Source organism: Poeciliopsis prolifica, unplaced genomic scaffold (assembly GCF_027474105.1).
Source record: "Poeciliopsis prolifica strain line A6 unplaced genomic scaffold, Auburn_PproV2 SCAFFOLD016, whole genome shotgun sequence".
Taxonomy (NCBI): Eukaryota; Metazoa; Chordata; class Actinopteri; order Cyprinodontiformes; family Poeciliidae; genus Poeciliopsis; species Poeciliopsis prolifica.
The window spans coordinates 529,307-536,710 of record NW_026562391.1 but is presented as its reverse complement, the minus strand read 5'-3'; positions in this window follow the sequence as shown (position 1 = coordinate 536,710).

Sequence of the window (7,404 nt, the reverse complement as noted above, 5' to 3'; positions counted from 1 at the left end):
GCATGTCGCAACATGGATGTTGCGTTATGCTGCATCCCTGGTGAAACCGGAGTGGAATATAGTTCTGGTCAATCCCGGCGTTCCGCTTTCAGTGTTACTTTTTTCATCTTTGCAAGGGGAAACACGCAGAGCAGCGTGAGGAGAGGAGTCTGATTGGAAGAAGGGAATACAGGAAGACAGAGAGAGAGAGAGAGAGAGAGAGAGAGAGAATTCGATTTTTAAAGCCTCGTGAAAAAGAACACAAGACGCATGAACTTCTTGTTTCACTTCTGTGCATCTAAAATGGAAATCTGGAAGCAAACCGAAGCCTGGTTACTGTAACCACAACTCCCGAGACAAATAATGTGACTCTAAAAATAAAAACGTGATTCCTCTCCACATTTCCAACTTTTCCCGTTGGAAGACTTTAAATAAAAAATTCTAATCAATTAAGGGCAAATCTAAATGTGTCCAAAAACCTCAGACTTTTTTTTCTCTATTTTTGCTAGAAAGAAGATTTAAGTTTTTATTACGGACTACAGAACGGCCTCGAGATTAACACAAAATGTACCTTGAATAATTTTTCTATTATCTAAAGTTTACAGTACATTACAGCACTTTTAGCCATAGATTGAAATCTGTTTCAAATGATAAGTCATGAATGTTATGCATGCTGATTGAGGGACAACAGAAGAAAATCTGCCTTTTAGGCTGATTGAAATGCACCATCCCCTTTGCGGAATAACTCGGATTCACTAATTCGTGATGTCGGCGCTGCGCAGACGTTGCTGGGACACGGCGGTGACCCACAGGGCGACAGATAACCGCTGTTGATGATTTTCTCCCATGAGCGTAAACATGACTCGAGCTCCTATCAAGATCATAACAGGAAGCAGCGCAGGAGGATGTGCAGAAATATTGAATGCCGAGCTATTGTGCAACACCGTCTTGCTCCATGTTTGTCATCACTAGACTGACAACCCGAGTTCTTTGTTTTCAAAGCTTTTCGTACTTATTTCCAGAGATTAGGGTCGAGTCGGGCATCTTGATTTTTGAACATTTTTGGAAAGTGAGATCATTTGGACAGAGCCCTCACTGTCTCACACAATGGACTGTTGGACAATTTGGACCGAGGCTCTGGTTGGAGCTCATTAGTCAAATGAATCGATTTGCAGAATTTAATTAGGAAAACTTGATTTTCTAACTCTGATCTTAACCGTGCAGAAACGAAGCTCGACATGTAAAACCTTCACCGTCATTCAAAGATTTACATGTTATTTTATTTTGTTGCAAATTTATACTTTTTTTTCTTTAGAACAAGTGGGCATAGCTCAATATGATTATGGAGATTCAACATTTTTTTAGAAAATTATTTTACAGTTTTGACATTTTTTTAAGACGTGTCTAAAAAAAAAAAAGTTGCACAACGAAGCTGCCAGTTTAGCAAAGGACTGGGAAGCCCAGAACTTCTCCAAGTGCTAAAAATGTCTGGATTTTGCTTTCTGCTTAAACATCTGAATAGGACAGTCTCTGCTCTGTCATCCATCCGCTCTGTTTTTGCAATAATCGTAAACTCAATATGCTACAAAAAGTTAGCATGCCTGCTCCTTCAGCTTAAAAAACCTTTTAAAACAGGTGAACAAAAGGACAAAAAATGTTTTATGGAAAAGCATCTTTACGACAACACAGAAAGTAAAAGACATGCTTGTTCTCACTGTGTTAAAAAAAAATTGCTTTAAAACCCGTTAGCTGTACAGCGTTTTACTGCCTTGCTACACAATTCTACTCTCATCTCCCCTCCATCCTCCGTTAAGGCTTTCTCCCATTGATGTGGATTGTAAAACTTGAAGCGTCCACGACTCCAGCAAGCAATTGTTTATCAAGACCTTAGAGTCCAGACTGTGGTTACGAAGCAAAATGTAGAGCAAGGTTTTTACCTGTTTCTACCTGAATGTTCATTTAAAAAAAAAAAAAACCCTGCTTTTTGTGTGTCTTCGATTTGAATTTTGGAATGGTTTAGGATTTCTAGGTCAGGATCTGTGGAGAGAAACCAGCAATCCAGGCTGTCTGGAAGATTCTTGGGCGTACATGGAGGAGACGACGCAGAGTTCTGGAGTGCAACACCAAGTCAACAGGAGACAGAAGTGAGTAGAGCCAATAGGACCCGACCCAACACCTGTCCTGCTCATTCTGGATAAATACCTGGTTGCATTAGTGTTTGCAGCCAAATTACAGGTTGCATGTGGGATGTTTCTACTACAATAATTGCTGTTGCCACTAGGTAGTTGTACGACAGCTGGACCAAAGCAAAGAGAGCTGCTTTCTCTGCCTTGACGTGCCAACATTTGCTGCCGTTTCAGTTTATCAGACAAATAGCTTCTTGAGAATTACGTAACAAGCAAACCAACTTGGCAACGCTATTAAAGGAGACACCATCAAAGCAAAATTTCAAAGAACTCTTTTCAGCACTGGAAAGCAGCACCCAGGCTAACGCTGGTTTCACTTCTGCTTTGAGAGTTGCTTTTGTTTGAGAGACGTGCTAAAGGCATGTCGAAGAAAAGCTTAGGTTGGACCTTTTTTTTTTTTTTTCCACGGAAGACAAGCTGACTCGTCTTTATATGGAAAAATCACCGGTTCAGCAAGTTGACTGGAGATGTCTTATTGGCGTTAATTGTTCCAAATTAGTTTTGAAACGATGAATGATGGAGAAAACCTGGCAGCAATTTGTTGTGCGTTTGGTTTTTTTTAGGTTTATTTTTGTTTTCTCGATCTATTTTGAGCCAAAATGACGGAACAGAATGATGCTCTGTTGGGGTCCGTCGTAGTTCAAGTTGCCGGCGCGTGGATTCTTCACATAGTAGCTAAAAATTCATTAAGATTAATGTTCCCAATTAGACCTTGACCTGTGACTCTCAATAAGCACTTGAGCCCTGGAGCCACAACAACCCCACAGCAAACGGCATCGAGACCAAACTACCAGTCCAGCCCGTGCAAACCCACCGTCGCCACATGACAACATTATTGTGGGCGAGGCGGAGTGTGTTTGTGTGTGCGCGGGCGTTCACTCGGGCGGGGCTGGTCATCTGGGTTTCCTCCAGAGAACGAAACAAATGGTTTTAGGGAGATTCACTTCCCCATCGGGACAGACGGATAATATTGACAAAGCCGTGTCACAATGAGAAGCAGACCAAGCCAGAAATGTGAAAACTGCTGGCCAGAGAATGGAAATCTCTCTGCACATTAAATCTAATTTCGGCTCCTTTGATTTTTATTTTATTTTTTGTTTGTTTTTTTTAATAATTTAAACAAATTCAACTTGAAATGCATTATTCAGACTCACATCCTGATCGCTATTTTATAAATACCTTATCTCTTCTGACTCCTCTGACATTAAATCTTCTTCATATGTTTGTTTTTTTTTAATCATTTTTGTTGAATTTTATGGGCTGAATAAGTGCCGGCTAATCCTTTCGGATTTATCGGTTCTTTAAAGCTCCATAACGCCCCACAAATGGGATTTGGGGATTTTCGTTAAAACCTCAGGGAACGCAGAATGCCAGAAGGATGAAACTGGCATAATATATTTTAGCTTTTGCAGTGAAGCATTTGATTAACTTACTGTTCTAAACTTTTTCATTCAACAAAGTGCTTTGACCTTTACCAGGCTTATGCGGACAGCTTTGGACCAACCTTACGGGAATGAGTCAAATTTGGTTGAAAGAGGGCTGAGCAATCACAAGCCAGTATCTTTCTGGAAAGTGGCAAAATTAGGGGAAGTTTTCTTTAAGTGAATTGCAGTCAGTTGGCCTCATGTTTTTTGCGTTTATAATGTCGCCAAACCAAGACTTGACCAACTGCACCAGCAGGCCAACACAGTGGACACCGTCTGCTTCTCTTCTTACCCTCATCCATCCGTCACTGATTCCTGGTTTTCTTACCTCACAGCTGTTCTGTCCCAGTTCGTCCAGTTCCCATTGGACTGACCTTCACTCAATTTTAGTAATTTGCAGAATTTCCATGGAAGTTTTCTCTCCTTCCGATAATCACCCCTTTCTTTAACACACTTCCATAGCCATGCAGTCAACCGCAGGAGACCTTGTGAGTGCACTTCGCCTGGTTTTCCTGTCCATGTGTTTTCCTCTCACACTCCAAAAATATACATGCTGTTAACTGGCTTCCTGTGAGTCTATTTTGATGCCTTTGGCCCTGAACAAGACAAAGCAGGGTACATTTGTTATACAGTTTTTTAAGGAGAAATGTCTGTTCATTCATTTGCTCTATTATTCTTGCTATGAACCAGCTAAGCGGTGAGGTAGACGCTGGACAGGTCGCAAGTCAATCGTGCATCAGCTCACACTTAGGCCAGACTAATATCTAACGAACAACAATGTCGCCAACATCCACCGGGATTCTGGTTTGTCATTCCAGTCATTTTGTCTTCTATACATTCTGAATTTCCGTCGCCTCGCTTTCTGATTGTCAATCAAAAAGTTCAACCAAACGAGAACGGAACAAGCCGTACTCTCGTTTGTCTCCAAAATGAGTCTGCTTAATAGCCTAAGCCACATACAAACACCTCTAATAGTATGATTTTTGGGAAAAAAGATCTCAGGGTGAAATTCAACTGCAGAAGCCCTCGCTGACAACACACACCCAGCTATATCGAGCCAAGATTATCCAATATCTTTAATATCCTTCTTTGTTCTTTTAGATCAGAGTGGTCCAGAAGTCCTTGGGAGCAGACCAGATCACTCTTAGTACTCACAACAGGAATATCTCTCAATATTATCTCAATAGCCATCCCGATAATCGGTGCATCCTTAAGTTTGTTGGATGGAAGAAATCCCTAAAAATCATCATAAAAATCTTGCCACGTGAACCAGGCATAAAAGACATGTTACCCTAACAAGCATGTTTAATTCAAACGAAGGGCGAGATGTGGCGTCTCCACACAGAAAGGCCCAAGCTAAGATCAAAAATCCTGAATATTGTTGCTAACTGCTTGTCCTGATAGGTGAAACATCTGTAATAGGTGAGAAGTTGAACGCCGCAAAACTCTGTTTCCCTCAAGAGCCTTATGTAATCGCTCCCCACTATCCGAGGGTTAACTTCACAAAACAAATGTGAACGCGAACACATAGTGGTGAGCAAGAAAGCTGCGTTCCCCCGATGCCGGCCTGTGTCCGCGCAGCCATGCGTGTATTGACCGGCTAAAGCTGTGCCAAGCTGCCATGACCTCTCCGAAAAGCGTGTACTCGTCTTCTCAGGCGAGTGTAAAATGTACGAGGACCCGCCGAGCTGTTGACACAAAACACCATGGTGCAACCCCGGAGGGTGCCGCCGACCCGCAGTGGCTGCCAGCTACCAGCTCATTAAGCTACTGGCGTGGGGGGACGTCGAGCCAAAAGACACTCTCTCCATTTGGTTCACAACACCGTGAACACAATCACACACACTTGTCAGAGGAACACCACAGGGATGGCAGGCAGCCATGTTCGCATGCCCACCGTGTGCATGTGCAGCCACTCTCGTAGACCGTCATAACGCATTGGGGGCAGAAGGTTTGTGTGGCCTCTGTGGCCTGGCTGAACTTTGGCTCACCCTCAATGGTTCATTACACCACAAAACCTCACACCTACTCTACAGACAACCGGACCAGATCGGAGGGGGGCTATGATTTATTGGAGGAGAGGCTTGTAAGGAACAGAAATCTTTAAGAAGCTGCAGAGATGCACAAGAAATTGTATTAAAAAAAAAAAAAAAAAAAAAGATACAGCAAGTAGCAAAATCACAAGGAGACAGCAATTTTGCTACAATATATTTTCAACAAGACAAGATGTTCTTCGAACTGTCCTGTGAGCACAGGAGTCTTATCAGCTGAAGTTGTCTGATTTTTTCCACGAAGGAACATCTCAAGGCGGGAAGGGGCCACACAATCACTGTCTCACCACAACATCGGCCTTATTTTCATTCCTTAAATAGCATTGTACTCTGCCAGATAAATGTCTGGGGATGAGATGAGAACACGTTTCCCTTGTAGACAGCCTAACTTAATATGTGTGTGCTTCTTTTGCGTGTTTTGACATCAACCAGGCTCATGACTGGACATGTGGCACAGAGAATAGTTTCCTATCATAAATCCTGTTGATCTCTGAGAAAGCGTTTTGTTTAACCACGCTTCTCCTTGAGTTTTATGAATTGTACTTATTTGTTTATTTTAGATTTCGAAGCAGTAGAGAGAGCCCTTCATTCATTGGACGTTGATCAAGAAGAAGGGCAGAGGGGCGGGAGAAGACATGCAGTAAATGGCGCAGGGGCGCAAATTGAACCTCTGCAAACGATGCAGTGCCTGCTGAACCACTAAATCAATTGGCACCCAGTTATTTGTTCATTTATGACTTTATGTATTTTGTCTTCTTGTACAATGCTTTTGGATCATGTGAAACATGGATTATATTTCCATTAATCTGTAATCTTCAGTCTTTAGTCCTTCATGTTTTAGTCAGTCCTTGCTGGATTCATCTGCTGCACATCGTCCAGGTGTTGTTGTCCTTTATTCCTTGAAGGCAAAGTTTCTGAGCTTCGCCTTTTGGCTCCATTCTGTCTTCACTGAGACAGGCCAATGCTGCGTCATTGCAGATGGCGCATCAATCTACTTATCAATCTTCTGTCGTCTTTCCCCTTATTTGCAAACTTGGGGCATTACTTGTCATCCAACTGGAGACGGTGCTTCACCCACTTCCAGCTCAAGCTGATGAAGCTGACAAAACAATATCATCTGTAAAAGGCAGAGACGATCCTGAGCCCTCCACAATGAATCCCCCTAAACCTCGACTGTGCCTAGAAATTCTGTCCCTACATATCGTTAAAAGCTTCCATGTCAAAGGGCCACTTGGCAGAGTCCAAGTCCCACCATAACATGCATGCCTGACTTACGGTCTGCAAAGCAAACCAAACTCTAAAACTTGTCATCCAGGAACCTAAATGCGCGTATCAAGGGGCTTGGTCGGCCGTATTCCAGAATCACCTCTCACCGAATTTCCAGAGGGACAAAGTCAAACGTCTTCAGGTCCAGAAAACACATTTAAACTGGTTGGGCAAACTCCCATGCCCCTCCAGGACCCTGCATCCTCCTGGTAGTGTCTACATGCTAGTCTCTATATGGGCTGGTGATAGCCCTGATGCTAATGTTTGCCTTACAGCTAAAGTAAGCATTTTAGATTATTTTTGATATGTTATCTACATTTAGCATACTAAATGGAGTATGTCAATGTACATCCACATTATAGTAATGCCCCACAGAATTCAAGCTTACCTTATAATTTTAGCTAATTTTAGTGTACACACTGTTTGCATACTGAGTTGACTGGTAGTCAAACATGCTAGTGATATCCCACATGCTACTGTCAGAATTCAAGCTAACTT